The 16,314-nt window shown below is 38.5% G+C and overlaps 2 non-coding genes across 2 annotated transcripts; both read right to left on the bottom strand.

The window, feature by feature from the left end:
* Positions 1 to 10,191: 10,191 nt before the first annotated feature.
* On the bottom strand, positions 10,192 to 10,297 carry LOC149150779 (small nucleolar RNA snoR97). Its single transcript, XR_016263840.1, has one exon. It is a non-coding gene; the product is annotated as a small nucleolar RNA snoR97 (small nucleolar RNA).
* A 1,255-nt stretch (positions 10,298 to 11,552) lies between these two features.
* Positions 11,553 to 11,658, bottom strand: LOC149150780 (small nucleolar RNA snoR97). Its single transcript, XR_016263873.1, has one exon. It is a non-coding gene; the product is annotated as a small nucleolar RNA snoR97 (small nucleolar RNA).
* Between the last annotated feature and the right edge of the window lie 4,656 nt (positions 11,659 to 16,314).

The raw sequence follows: 16,314 nt of genomic DNA on the forward strand, positions 1-16,314 counted from the left end.
GGCATATGCCCCCTAAACCTTAAGGGGCAGTTCATTTTTTAACGAGCTTGAATGCGACCAAACCTTGCTCAAATATACCAGTCTTAATGCAAGGAACGCCTCAGGTGAGGTAGTCATATTTAAGGAGCTATACCTCACTAGTTACTCCAATTTGGCAAGTTTTAACTTTTGCCCCACATCCTTTCTTTATGCAAGCTGGAAACGGCTAATCCTACGAGTTTAACGGGTTAGACCTACAGGTTTAAAGGGAGGACCTAAAAATTTAAAAAATAAATAGTCGTCCCGTGCTTGCACTCCAAAAGGTTTGCATGCCCCCAAGTATAAAGTATAATTTCGAGGCTTTGCCTCTTTCTTATTACCCGAAAAATGGTTCTATTCGCTGCCGCAAACTGAATTTTTTTTCCGGCGATGTCTATTACTAGGTTGCTAAGGATGGTGACTACTTGTTGCAGCAATTTCATCTCTTTCTTTGGAGGTTGCCCCTACTTATCCTTCAAAACATATGTTTTAATGGGTGAGGCTTGCCTTCAAAGATGGTGGCTACTTGCCGCCACAAATGGATCTCCTTCCTCAGGAGAGCCTATTTTTTAGACAAAGGGAGCCGATTATTTCGCTCACATAACTTTGACAAAAGAACTTTATCCTAGAACAACCCTCTCTTCCTTCCTTCGGACGGGGTACGGACTAGTCCCATTCTTCTGCGGAAATTAACTTTATACCCAAGGTTTTCTCTGCCCAAGGCAGGCCAGGGTGCATGCCCCCTGGGTCCCAGTTACATCTTTCCGAATCACTCGCATTCATCGGGAAGTAGAACCGGGGGTGGAGGCATTCCTTGAGTGAATAAACCGTTAAGGGATGGTATTTGACTATTTGCGATGCGTGATCCTGGAAATGAAAGTTGGTCTACGAGCTTGACCATTCTTCCTTCGTGCGGAAAACACATAACTCTAAAGAGTGAGGACACTATCGCCTCCATGCAATATATATAGTCTCGTCCAAGGAGTAAGTTATAAACCAAGGGTCCCTGGATGACCATGACGTTCATATGAACTGTCTTCCCCTTCAATGTAATGGGAACATTGGGGAGAATCCCTAACGGGCGACTGGTTCCTTTATCAAAACCTGATAGATTTCTCATCTCAGGTAAAAGCGCCGGGGAACCCAGTGCTTTCCAAGCAATAGAGGAAAGGATACTCACAGATGCCCCTTCATCAATGATAGTTCCAGCCATCACCATTCTGTAGATTTGGACGATGATTCTGAATGGGATACTGGCTGGTAACTGGGGTCTGCCTAGTTGATTCCAATCAAAGGACACAACCAGGTTGCTTGGTGGTGGGACCGAATACACGGCCGGATACGACCCTGACGATGTTCCTTCCTGCGATAAAGGAATGGGCGCGTTGCCCTGATGCTCATCAGAGTCTGTGTTGATGAAAAGAATATGGACGGTGTCATCCTTATTCTCTTCAGTGAGGGTGTCATTTGAAGATGAGTCTTCAATGACGGAGTCATTTGAGGATGAAACCTCTGAAGGAAGAACCGGGTCAACTGTCGTTTCGACCTTTAGACTTTCGTCTGGTCTGGATTCAGTAGGTTCATTCTCAATGACCGACACTTCAGCTGACCACTTGATCGGGCCGGCTGGATATTCAACTATCGAGGGACTCGGCATGAGTTTTTGGTATCCAGGAGGAAGTCGTAACGGTGAAACCGAACGATCTTCCAAAACTCTCTTCACCTCATCTAAGAATGGACAACGGTGGATGGCGTGATCGCCTTCACACAGTCTGCAGGGTGATCTTGGTCTCCCTCTTTGTCCTTCACTCTCTCTAGTTGACGGAATGCAATCAACATGTCTATCAGAGGTTGATGCTACCGGATTGTGCAACCTGGGGGACCAGTCCCTTAGTATCCGGGGAATACAAGGACAGTCACGGTGGAAGTGGGTCCCTTTGCAAATGACACATGGCGATTTAGGCCCGGTCGGTGCAGTGTGTGGATTTTTGTCAGATGTCTTTTGCTTGCCCCCAGTCGCCTTCGCCATAGGCCCCTTCTGCTTCTTTTCTCTCTTCTTCTTTTCCTTCTTCTCCATGGGAGGCTGACTTTTGCCGGCTCTACCTCGCGAAGATGAAGGATCAGAGGAAGAATTGTAAGAAGTGGAGGGCTGGTGGGTAGTTCTAGACTGGTCTGACTGTTGATTCGACTGCTCAGGATTAGTGGTGATCTGAACTACATTAGTTGAAAAGAGCCATATAGGCAGGCCAATTGTCAATCCTGGAAGTGACAATGTGGCCATATGAGGCGCACCAACATCTCCCCAAGAGGAGAAGGGATTGGGACTTCCACCAAGGTGACTTCCTTGGTTGGTGGGCTCCATGCTTTTCAACTGAAAGATCAGCGTGGGAATAACAGGTGATTATGTTCCAATTAGAATAAATTTTATTAACGACGCTTTAGACACAACTTTGCTTTTTCATGTTTTAAGAGTCGAGAAAAAGCTAAAGATGACTCTAGTCTCCTTCGATGTTTTAACGAGCCCGAAGTGACAAATGCTCGGTTGGACTTTTTTAGTTATAGAGTTTGAAAAAGGTCAAAAGAAACTTCTCTGGAGTTCTAGGCAGAGGGTGTGCCAAACTTTTTGCGAAACCACAGAATACGTTTTACAGTACGGGTGGTCGATCTTCGTGAATGCTGTGTTCACTGCATCGCGATCAGTAGGGCGGCCGACACGGCTTCCTATGGATAAAGGCTTTGTTCCTATAGGGGTCTCCCAATATATACGCGACGGTACGTGGGAGCACAAGTCCGTATTAGTGCCACCGACTCTCAGGAGGAATCACCCACCTTCGTAGAGATCGACAGTCACTATGTTTAACGACGCCGGAACACGTCTCTACCTAGACCTCTAGGTGTTTGCGTTATGTTACAAAGCGTTGTTATGTAAATTGAATTTATTTTAATGTTGATCTTGTTTAGCAGTTTGCCTTTAAGGATCACCACGAGATGTATGTAACAAATTCCTGAATGCAGTCTAAGATGAGAAGCAAACTTTTCAATCTTTCAACTTTGAAAAATCTTAACTACTGAGGGAAAAGAAAGGCAAATCTTTTCACACAGATCATAGAGCACACACTAATGCAATTTTTCCTAAATCAGCATGCAAACAGTCAAATGCAAAATGCACAATGCATGTATTTTCTTTTCCCTTTCTTAATGTTGATGTATTACAAAAAGAAAGTTGTTATATAACTTTGATTTCGATTTCAAGCGAAAGTAAACAAGCTAGTCCAAAATCAAAAGACACCTTAAGATTTACTTGTTTAAACACTAGAAATGCATGAAATCAAACCATAATGACGAAAGTAAAACGACTAATCAGCTATGGACAGCAAACAAGCTAACTCTTTAGACCAGCAAAATGCCTAACATAGGTTCAAATCTAAGAGGCCAAAGCAAGACTAGTTTACTCTTCGTTATGGGAAATTGTAAATGAAGTAAGAAATACAAAAGAACAAGTACAATTTCGTTATATAACAGAGGCGGAATGATGGCAAGTAAGGTTGGTTTCAGAATAGGTACAAGACTGACAACTAGCAGCAAAATCTATAGTGAAAACAGGCAAGAAAAAGGGAGGAAACCCCAAATGCACAAGGCAAAATTGGGCCAACGCAGGTGCTGCACAGCCAGTCTGGCTCTCAGCGCAGGTAGCCCCTTCGGGACCTGCGTTGCAAAGCAGGTAGCCTGTGTACTACCTGCTTTGGAAAATGAAAGTTGCGTTTTCTCAGTTTCCGGGTCACAATTTTCTCAAAAATTCACAGTTTTTGCTCAAATCAGAAGCTATCAGTCAAGCACACACTAAGGGATGACAAGGAAGGTGAAAAGCTATCACTAAGAGCTTACAAGGATCCTTGTAGATCAGCTCTTCAAATCATGAACATGCTCAGAAATGAGCTAGAGTAGCTGCCCTCTACTTCGCTTTTGATATAGTCAAAAGCTTTTCGATTTGGTACTCTTTTGTTCAGGAAATGAATAGAAAAATACTACAAACAATCAAACAGATATGATCCCCAGTGGAGTCGCCAGTTTGTTGTAGGGAAAAGTATATGATTCGGATGACCCTATCCCACTCTAAGGGTGATAGTACCTCAGCAACAACTGTAAAGAAAACTACTTAAGGTTTACTTCTTTACGAAAGCAAGAGAGAATGAAGAAATGCACTAACCGTTGCCTTACGCTTAATGTCGAATCCAAACTCTTCTCTTCGATGCTTGCTCCTAGCTCTTTGCTCTTTTGCTGGCCCAGCTACAATGAGATCCTGCAAAATAACAAAGAAGGAAACTACAAGAAGCATGCAATCATAACTGATTCAAGGATTAGCATAAATCAAATATACAATTATCACAATATATCATTGAAACAAGTGCATATAGAAGAACCTCAATAGCTTTTATTAATAGAATAAGTAAAGTTCTGAGAAGGTTACAACCATTGAAGGCCCCAATCCAGCAACACCTCCCAGCAGAAAGAATTTCTCCTCTTCACCTCCTTCAAGCAATCACCCAATAGTTCTATAGTGAAACCAACAGCATATCATTACTTTGCACAAAATTCCAGCCTCCTGAGCTCATAGGAGAGAGCTCAATATATAGATGAATTGAGAAAGGATGAGTCAGCTTGCAACTGGTGTGTAGCTGCCTTGTGTCCTCTCTCTCTTCAGTTGATCTTCAGTTCTTGAGTCCACTTGGAGAACCTTGCTTCCACTTGGAGAAACAGAGCCTCTGACTCATCACAAGGCGAAATCCCTGATCCAAGTGTCATTTTTGGAAGATTCCAGAGCAATGACTCAGTGTGCCACTTGTCCCATCTCGCTCAGCGCAGGTGGCCTTTGTTCTACCTGCTTTGCAACGCAGGTACACCATTGAGGAGTTGAGTTTCAGCGCAGAATCCTAGTGGAGCACCTGCTTTGATTTCAGGATTGCTTGTTTTTGAGTGTTTTCAGGTGGAGAACTGATCTGAGAGCTGTTGGTTTGCTGACCTTGTTCCTCTAGGGGTAGGAACATCATGTTTAGGGACTTTGGATCCCTTGGATTATTGACAATTCATGCCTGATGCTGCAAGGCACAAAATTGTCTATAACAAGGGAGAAAACCCCTTTAACATAGACCCTCACAAATCACCCAGTTCTGCGACACAACTATAATCTAGCAGATCAACACACTAGGATTCTCCTAAAATTCCAATGACAAAATCAATCCCGGCTTTGGGGTCAGGTTTGAAGGAAAACTCTGCCGATCCGTGGATCGATGAGACGAAAAACCTTCCGCGACGTAGATTATCATCAGAAAGTTAGGTCCACCTAGGCAAATTACATACATGACTCATGTCTGCTAAGATTATTTACAATCAATACATGCAGACTGGGTTTACAATCAAAAAGATCAAGTTGCTGATGATGGCAGGATGGCACAGACATGCTGATCAGGTGCTGCCCCTTTTTGCCAAAAAAAAAAGGGGGGATGTACTGCATGGGTAGTTGACCAGTAGAGGTCAACAATATCAATTTACAAAATCTGAAAATGAAGAAGGCCAACCAATTTGTAAATGTATGAACTTGATTTTACACTCTCAATAGCTTGTACCAAATCATTTAATATTGCTCCTCTCACTTCTTTAACAATCTTTTTACCCTTCAATACTTTGAAGGTGGGCACAACCTTCACTCCCAACTCCTTTTCCAAAGGTTGTAACCAATTAAATCATCACTTGCAAAAAGCGTTAGCTTAAGATATGTTAGACCTCACAAACAAAGGAAATATTTAACAAGAAATTCAAATATGGATTTGAGAAAAAGCATGAGGAAAAATAGAACGTTCAGGCAATGCCAATTTATCCATTGAGAGACCAGTGAATAGGAGTGTCATTGGTATTTGATAGATAGAATGTGGTGTCATAAAATAACCAAGATGACGAACTGAAATCATCAAGTACGTCAAGAAAATCGTCAGTTATGGTATTGCACATTTGAGTAGGGATCACAATAGCCAAAGAATTGGTGTAAACTATGGAATAATCGTAATAGCCAAACCCCAAGCAATTTTCCATCACAGAAGCAGGTAGCTATGATGCCTAGAAACACCATTATCAATAGTTTCAAGATCTACAACTCAGATCCCTCTATACTGCAAGCATTTTCCAACACAATCATTACAATTATTGTGGGTCTTAAGAATGAGAAAGTCGAGAGAATAAGTGAAATCCTAACTACAAGCCAAGCTTGGGTGGCTCAAAGGATTTCTCCTTACTACCCTTAACCTTAATAATTTTGATCACGGTAGAGAATGAGCTCCTTACAAATACTGATGGGTTGTTAGACTCATCTCTTTTTCTTAATCTAACATGGTTGAAACATGTACAACAAAATTTGTAGCTCCTAATTGAAGCTTAGGGTAAGTACTTGCAGTTTGTGTTGGAGAAGGCCAACAAAACTCTTGCTAGCCATAATTTGAGTTTTGTTGGAATAGAAGTTGCTCGTGCAGAAATCTCATAATTGTTGTATAAGATGTGATTGTCAAATAAACACTTAAATCTCAAAATGAACAAAATTTAATATGAAACGTCTTAAAAAGAGAAAATTAGTAATAAATATATTAAAAAACTAGCATAGATCATAAATAATAGCTATTTTTTTGGGTTTAAATTTAAAAAAAAAACTCACTACAATTGGAGTTAACATAATAGAATTGGAGCTGAGAGGAATATATGCTAATCTTTCAACTGTACTCCTCACAAATTTTGCTCTGACACACTACATTTATTCATTTAAATGCGTACCTATTATGAACTCACAACTTTTATGCTAGTATCTATTTTAAATTAAATGAACCCACAACCTTAATTTAGATGGCTCTGATATATTTTGCGCTAGCATCTATTTTAAATTAAATGCACACACAACCTTAGTTCAGATGCCTCTGTATAGCTGTCAGAACAGAAGAAAAAAATTGTATTGCACGTGATGATGGAAGGCACAGTATGATCATACTACCACTCGAAAATATTTCCAATACCCTATATTCTTGGGCTTCATGTGTTACAACTCTATTATAATGTGTAATAGATATGTGAATTCCCATTATCAACATCTACAACTCAAATGTTAAAAAGTAGAAAACAATGCCCTCAAATTGACACTTTGACTCCATATGCCCTCATTTCTCCTAAACACAACCAATTATCTGATTCATATGAAGAATCTCTCTATAAATGGAAAACGAAATCCTACAAAATGCTCAGATTTCAACTATATTATGACATGGTGTAGACTGTAATAATGTTGGCCCATATGCATTCTAATTTCAATTTACTGATTTTTTTAATTTTGCCCTTTTGTTTTGTATTTGATTTATACAACAAAGAAACATAGTTCTTAACCTTTTGTATGCTTTCAAAATGTTTCAAATTGTTGAATTGGTTTTGAGTATTAACCGCATCCAAGATTTTTACTACAGATATTATAGGCGACATATTCACTGTTAATGCTACTCTTTCCTATCCAACTCTCGGAGAAAAATAATTTCAATCCATTACCCATTCCTCTAAATTTACTCAAAAGAATTACCAATCCATTATCTATTCCCCTAGATTTACTTGAAAATTACCATTTCCTTTAAACAATGTTTAAGCCCATTACTCCAAATTCTTCCTTAAAGAAATTAAATTAAATACTAATTTGAAGTCAAAAGGCATCCACTATTTCAGAGATGGTAAGGTAGTTGTGGCAATTACTGCAACGACTCTCCCTCGTACAAAACAACAGGCACCTTGTTTCCACAACAGTCAGCCTAAAGTTAATACTAGAACTTGGGAGTGGGAATGGGGTCTCAATTCATTTCCTCAAGTAAACTAAGTTGGCACATAGTACATTCTCTGCCATTCTTTGCTAGTGATTTTCAAATTCATATTTTGCTGAACAACAGAAAGACAGAGAAGCATGGTTGGCATTGAGGACCTTCCTCTTTGTTTTTTTCTCCCGACCTATGGAGTAGCCATAGCCATAGGTAATTTGAGTCTCATGTAGACATACAGATGTGAAAGAAAGGAGGCACTTGATTTGCTAGCGTGGTTGGATGGAGTGGCAGTTTTCTCATGATTTTTGCCTTCTTGATATGGGCCTTCAATGATGAAGCTTATTCATGGCTTCAGAATCCATTACCTAACACAGGTGAGATGCAATCCACAAGGAGCTCTGGGTTGTCCATTAATTCTTCCATGACCCAAGATCGGAAACAAGATTTAGGAGTTTCTTGGAATAAATCTAAGAGGAGCACTATCCAGGCATAATACATTGCCAAGAAGGTTACAAAAACCCTCTCGCATCAAGACGTCAGTGGGTCAAATCCGGGCTAGTTAGTTTCTTCCATGGAACATATGAATGGTTGTCAAATATAGTTAACAAGTTAATTTTCACAGATTAATGTTTGTGGAGGTTTGAACCTAGGTCTTATCATGATAATGGCCCATCTTAATCGCTAGACTGCAACCATAAGTAATTGAGAGGATTCCTCTTTATAATTGTAAAAAATCGTTGACAAACAGTAATCGGTCATATGTTATAGGGCCTTCAAATAACAAATGAGCACCATAATTATGATATAATATATCAGCTCGCTATGATCAACAAATTTTCTAGGTCTACTTTTGATGGAGAGGCACATGAGCCCCAACAGAATTTTCATTGAAAATAAGAAAAAATCCCATGATTGTCATCACAATATCAGCCTTGTTCTGTGATTGGGGCTACTGACTTCACCTTCACTAGTGTTGTCCCCATTTGGGTTGGAGATTCTGTTATTAGCTGGATTCTCATTACGTGCTTGGGCAGCAGCCTCACACCCTAGGAAACGATCTTGCAAAATCCACATTTCAGATTGTATTACTATGACATGTCTCTAATGACAATAATAAGCATTGGGAAACATAGTATTAATACAAGTAAACAAAGTATATATATACTATATACACCATTTAAATATAAACTTATACTGCCATTGATACTCTGCAACAACATGGTTATTGTTTCAAAGAAAAACATACATCACGAAAGGGTAATTCGTCTGGCTCTTGCATGTGTATGACACGGCCTATCTTTGGCCTCTTAGCAGCATTTGGATCCACGCAATGCAGTGATACCTACAATGCTTGTTTCAATGCCCTGGATGTGGGTTTAACGTCGAGCAATGGATCTACCACTTCCTCAAACCTTCGTCTCATAGCCATCATTTTCCCATTGGAATGAAGAATGTGGATAGTTAAAAATCAATGGCAAGCTCCAATGCTCAAGTCATGCTTTTAATCAGCTAAAAGACTTTTTATACTACAAGAACAATAGTAAACAAAAATTTACAGGAGTCCCAAGACATAAAATTGAAGAATAAAGGGCATTACATAGTGTGATAATCGCAACTTAGTAAAGGGTTGTATATTGTTTAACAAAACCTGTAAGGGGAAAACCTCTTTCATGTTTGACAATGATATTTGCGGCGATAGTTTTCTACATCATATTCTTATTCAAAGCTTCTTGCATGACTATTTGTTTGTTCAAGACTTAAAGTGCATGAACAAAGCTTCATGCCTTAAATAGAGTAGAACGGATATCGAATAATGATATTGAAAGAATTAGCCATTATCCATAAGAGACAATTGACACCTTGAAAAGGGGACATTAAACTTATATATCCTATTAAAATAACTTCAAATTGCTAGAAAATACAGCGAGAAACATTGTCAAGGGCCTCTTCCATGCTAAATACAGTTTTAGAACCACATCGGAAATGGGTGTCGTTAAAAATGCATAATGTCAAAACAGGTTTGGATTTTACTTAATACTTCCTACAAAAGCGCTATACAAGAAGAGTTTCCAAACTTCTCGAGTCTCAGAAGTTAATTTACTGGAATCTATTAGCAAAAACATATAAATAGAAAAACCCTCAATAACTACCTCTCAATCACACTAAGAAAAACCTCAGAAGACAAGCATGTGCTACAACAAATTCCCAAATAAGACAGTGAATCAAGATGAAAATCAGATCATACCTTTTCTTGAGAAAGAAAACCCTAAACATATACATCAGTGTTGAAGTAGACACTGAAACAAAATATCAGTAAACAAATGAAAAAGGATGAAGAATTGCATTTTGTGATGTTATTTAACTCTAACCTCGTAGGGATCTGAGAGACGAGGCTAATGACATCACAAAATTTGTGAGTTATACAACCACACTTCTCATTGAAATGGAGATTGTGGATAGGTGGAACTCGATGTGGACACCGAAGCTTGTGGCATATTTATATGGAGAAAGAACCTGGGAGATTAGAGTTTTTCCTTCAAAAAGATTCATTCCTATTTCAGACCTTAAGGTTATGCCTCTGTTAATTTAAATGAAATTAATAAATAAATTCACCAAGGGATTGAAGACCTTAAATATATGCCTTTGTTACATGAATGTGCTAAAGAAATTTAGCAATGGATTCAAGGGAACTGTATATTCTAACCTCCCTAGTAGGTCTACCATAATCAACAGGGCTTCTTTTCGAAATAATCTCCATGCCTGAATCCACCTCAGAGCTTGCTCTCTCTCTATATATATCAGAACTTGGTTGGATAGTTAAAACTTAGTGCCAAGCTCCAATGCCCAAGTCATTCTTTTAATTAGATAAAATGATTTTAATTCTACAATAACAATAACAAACAGAAATTTACAAGAGTCCCAAGACATAAAATTGTAGAATAAAGGTAATTACATACTGTGTGATCGCAACTTAATAAAGATTTTTATATGGTTTAACGAGATCTGTAAGGGGAAAAACCTCTTTCATGTTTTAAAATGATATTTGCGGTGATAGTTGTCCACATCATATACTTATTCATATCTCTTTGCAGACTATAATATTTGTTTGTTCAAGACTTAAAGTGCATGAGCAAAGCTTCATGCCCTAAACAAAGTAGAACGAATATCGAATAATGATAATGAAAGAATTAGCCATTATCCATATGAGACAATTGACACCCCAAAAAAAGGTCGTTAAACTTATAGTTCTCATTAAAATAACTTCAAATTTCTAGAAAATACAACGAGAAACATCTCCAAAGGCCTCTTTCACGCTAAATACAGATGTAGAAATGCACCGGAAATGGGTGTCGTTAAAAATGCATAATATCAAAACAAGTTTGGATTTTACTTAATACTGCCCACAAAAACGATATACAAGCAGAGATTCCAAACTTCTCGATTCTCAAAAGTTAATTTACTAAAAAATCTTAGAAAGAACATAGAAATTGAAAAACCCTCAACAACAACCTCTCAATCACACTAAAAAAAACTTCAGAAGACAAGCCATTTCTACAAAAAATTCCCAAATGAGACAATGAATGAAAATGAAAATTCAAATCATACCTTTTCTTGAGAAAGCAAACCCTAAACATATACAACAGTGTTGAAGTAGCCACTGAAACGAAATATCAGTAAACAAATGAAAAAAGATGAAGACTTGCATTTTGTGATGTTATTTAACTCCAATCTCGTAGGGATATGAGAGACAAAACTGATGACATCGAAAAATTTGTGAGTTATACATCCACAGTTCATTGAAACAGAGATTGTGGATAGTTGAAACTCGATGCAGACACTAAATCCTGTGACATATTTATATGGAGAAAGAACCTGGTAGATTAGGGGTTTCTCCTTCAAAAAGATTCATTCCTCTTAGCAAGGGTTGTCAAGCCGAAGCACCTGGAGGTAGTAGTGCTAAGCGAGAAGTAGTGTTGAGCAAGGGTGGTCGATCCGAAGCACCTAGAAGTAGAGTCGAGCAAGAAGTAGTTTTGAGCAAGGACGGTCAATATATTGCATTGCGAGGTCGCGAGGCTTATAATTATAACTAATTTAATATCGATCAAATTAATCAAATGGTTCAAACTATTTTAATCATCTAACACCTAAATCAAGGGCCCATGAATGTACACATACCTTTAGACGGGAGTTTATTTCAAAGGGGAACGCCTTACGATGTAACTAGCTAACTTCTTATGGAAACATTATAGAAGAAAGAACATTATTTGAATTTAATTACATATAAATAATGGATAGTTTGACACAATAAATCCACTAAGAGTTCTACAAACAACATTAGGATTTTGAAATAGCCAAATATTTACCCCTTCCTCATGAAGACCATGACCATGGTATTTCGCTAAAGTCCAAGAAATCCTCACTGACTAGGACCTCTTCTTATTCTTACGGGGATTTTCTCTTCTTTGACATAGCGGTTACTTTAGCCTCAGATGATCTGAATTGTATCATTATCTTATTTTTCATCCATTTCGATGCATTTAGAGTGGAAAAAGTGGAGGAATCGGCTCATAGGACCATTTTTAACGTGGGACCAAGTTTGGTGAAACCTGGTCTGAAACCTTCCGAGAGCATTTTGAGGAATCAAACAATGTTTGTTGGGGGTAACACATTTCCACTAAAGAGTCACACCTTTTCATGATAATCTACATACAAAAATATTTCCAACGACGTAAGAATCGCATCAATCAGAGTTTGTATGCAAAAGTTATGCCACAAAAAAGTTGACCTTCTTGTTTTCACACCTATAGTTTGGGAGGATGTTGTGTCAGCCCCATTATTCATGGAAAAGGGGATAGACACGTATTTGTGATGTAAAATACTCTAGAAAATTATATTTTGTAACTCTAGTTAAGAGTTGATGTAGTCAAAAATAACCACTAGTACGCTATCGGGTTGTGTTATAATCAGGCCACTAGGAGGAAGAGGCATTCCATTCTTTCGATAGAATTTTGTTCCATAATTGAGAAAATATAGCCAGGAGAGATAAAAGGGAGAGCACACAGAGAGGATCTATGCACTGTAGCAGCCCACAGGCCACAGACATTACTTCTTTGTATCTGCAGCCATATTTCCAGACAAAGAAAGAGAGCGAAGCGACCTCACCTTCCTGTTGGGTTTTCTCCCGAAATGGTTTCCCAGATAGCATATATTATGTATTATGTGTGTGTGAGCTTATTTTTTCATCCTCTACTTTTCTCATTGATTTAATTTTACATGCATGCACTAGTTACAATTAATTTTACAGATCTAGAAATTAAATAAAATTGTAATAGTGTGGAATATCAAATTTTTAATATAATATTATCATATATGTTGTGACGAACTGTCCAATGGAATATCCACAGTATTTTACGGATCATCAAAAAAATTCTACTCATTTTCTTTCAAATATTAACTCTTCATATGAGCATTCATCCTCTAAAACCCTTCTCTTGATATTAGATGTAGGAGTTTGTCCTCTTTTTACAAGAGATTAAAGAGATTTTTGTCTAAACCCTCCCCAAAAGAGGAATTTGTCCCAAGTGTGTTCTTTTTTCTTTAATTAAGCTTCCACCATAATTTTTTACATGATTGTCCTGAACTCGTAAAAGATTGACCATAATTGCTACAGGATTGTGATTGACATAGAGAGGGGTCAAATTTTAAGTTAGGGGAGTGAAGAAGGAAGTATACCACACCTCCATCATCCATCCTACATGATATTCAACCACTTATCTGTCCAAAAATCCATCTTTGTCAACGAAAAAAATCCATTTTCACCCCTTCTTCCACAATTTTCACCACTACCAAATTGGTGAAACTCTTTCTCTGAAGAATTTGTTAGCCAACGAGAAGGAAAATTTGGATGAGGCAAAGGGAAAATTGAAGCCTCAAACAACCCTAAGAAGGCCAATCACTAGGGTAGCTAGAGCTAAGTAACTCCAAGCAAAAATTGCCTAGCTACAAGAAGAAACAGGGTTTATATAAGAAAGGGGAGAATTGTTACAACATAGGGAGAGACTAATATAGGAAGGAGAAGCAACACCTCAATTGTGTAACAATCCTAGTTAAAAATTCATGTAAAAATATATAAGACCACAACCATGGGACACAAATTCCAAAATGAATGATGGGGAAATCACGCAAGTGGATGTTCATTTGGTGTATTATGGCTAAGGAAATTCGCAAATGAAATGTCAAAGGATTTGAAAAGGCATGAGGCATTTATTGGCATTTTATGTATGAAAATAATAAAAATTAGGAGAAAATGGAGGTGAAAGCTCACAGGCTGCAAGTGAGGAGGAAAATGAAGGAAAATAATGGAAAATGAAGAAAATAGAAGCCTCATTAATAAAATGGCTTCTAAGAATCAGTGGGCAAGCTTGGTAAGTCCAGTGTTGGAGCTTTCTCTCTATTCTCTCTCTCTCTCTCATACTCTTGGATACTTATAGTTTTCTCGGATCACTCTTTGAGGAGTGTGGAATAATTGGCGTTTCGAAGAAAGAAAGCAAAGTAAGAGTAGAAAAGCACAAGAGGACATCAAGATCAACAACTATTGTGGTCTTTCCTTGGAGGTATTGAGTTTCATGTGTGTTTTCCTCACCAGTTTTGGCATGCATGTCATATGCATGTGGTTTGTTGTTAATGGTTTGTCATTAGCATGGAGGATGGTCAGGATTGACAGTGGATTTTCCTAGCCTTGCCATTTCCTAGATACCCATGGAGATTTTGGTTTTATTTCCTTGTTTTGTTTTGGTTAGTTCTCTTGTTTCCTTAGGTTGGGTTGATTTATTATTCCTAGAAGCCCTAGTTGGACAAATGCTTTGGAAGCCCTGTAACAACTTGGGTTGAGTTACTAGTACTAGAAACATTGGTTGGAAAAGCACTCTAGAATCCCTTGGTGGGTTGAGTTATTATTCCTGGAAGCCCTGGTTGGATAAACGCTTTGGATGTTGAGTAAAATATGTGGGTTGATTTACTAGTCTTGGAAGCCTTGGTTGGAAAAATTCTGTGGAAGCCCTGGAAAGCTTAGATAGGGACCAATCTGATAATGGTTTTGTGATGTCAAGCTGTGAGGTGGAATCACTATTTGATGGGTTGAGGTGGATGGCCTTTGGAAGCCATGGATGGTTTTGGATTGATGTGTTCTATGAGATCCCACATTCATGCTTGGAATATGGCATGAGGGTGAATGCATGAAGAGAGATTTGGCTAAGCCATTCTATGGTCGGGTGGAATGTGCTAGTCCCATACCGGGTTGGCTTTTACATCATTAATATGAAGTTATTTCTCCTTGTTATCTCATGATTATTATATTGGTTTATATGTGGATTCTGGCTATTGTATCCATGGTATTTCTGTTGTTATTATGTTGGTTATGAGTATGTATTATGACAGCGGCTCTGTATGGTTCCCATCATGCTTTTACTTGTATATGAATGAAAAATGTATCTATGGCCTAATGGATGAAACTGAAGCTAAAGTGATAAGGAAAAAATACCTCATAGAGAATCTCAGAAAAGTATGAGACCCATATGCTAATATTTGTTATTTATAATTGTAGAACACATATTCGCAATATGTTTGGCGAAATTCCTGCCATGGCTAGTAGGGGTCTAGTCAAAGGCTTCTTTAAGTATTTGCATTTGTACTATCATTTCTCTATTATTTTACTGTTCTGAAGGTTTCATTCAATTATAGGCAGTGACTTGGGCACTGGGCCTGAAAAGGTGGCTTAAATCCCAAGGACGATGGCACAACACTGAGCAAAATAGTTCCTCGATGCTTGCATGCCTTGTCATGAGAGTGCCTAGAGCCTCTTGGACATTGGTAGGCCTATAGCATGGGAGCATCTCGGGGTCAAGTGGTCCAAAATCTTAGTGGGACCCAAGGGCTGGTTGGCAGAAAGGTTGGAATGGTTCCTGGGGGTCCTAATATTGATTTTGAAGGTCTGTATGGGGTTTTTCCATTAGTTCCACTTCCTTAACATAACTTATGAGGTCAAATCAAATCACAGTGCCCTCTCGTTGCATGTTTACCACGGTTGGCCAGTTACTTGGGCATATTTCAGAGAAGGGTGTTAGAGAGTGGTATAGAGCATGGTTCACCCCTTGGACTAGATGGATTGTCTATTTGTCATGGATTCATGTTTCATGTGTGTCTCTTGTGTTGTATGACCATGCGCTTGTCGCATTTGTATGGTTTTGATCATGGCTATAGTGATGTCGACATATGAAGGTTGATGGTGTTGTTGTGGGATGTGTCATCATGAGTTTGTGGTTGTATATGCATTTGGTATGCATGCAAGTTTCTATATATTCACTACAAGGAAAAATGTCATTGGTGAGGGTCATGCTTTTGATGGACCTTTAAGGTCCATCACCAATGTCGCATATGGTGACAGTCTTTAAAAAAGCATTGTTGT

Source organism: Pinus tabuliformis, chromosome 9, assembly GCF_031772625.1.
Source record: "Pinus tabuliformis cultivar Carrire ecotype Pingquan chromosome 9, CPIR1, whole genome shotgun sequence".
NCBI classification, from domain to species: Eukaryota; Viridiplantae; Streptophyta; class Pinopsida; order Pinales; family Pinaceae; genus Pinus; species Pinus tabuliformis.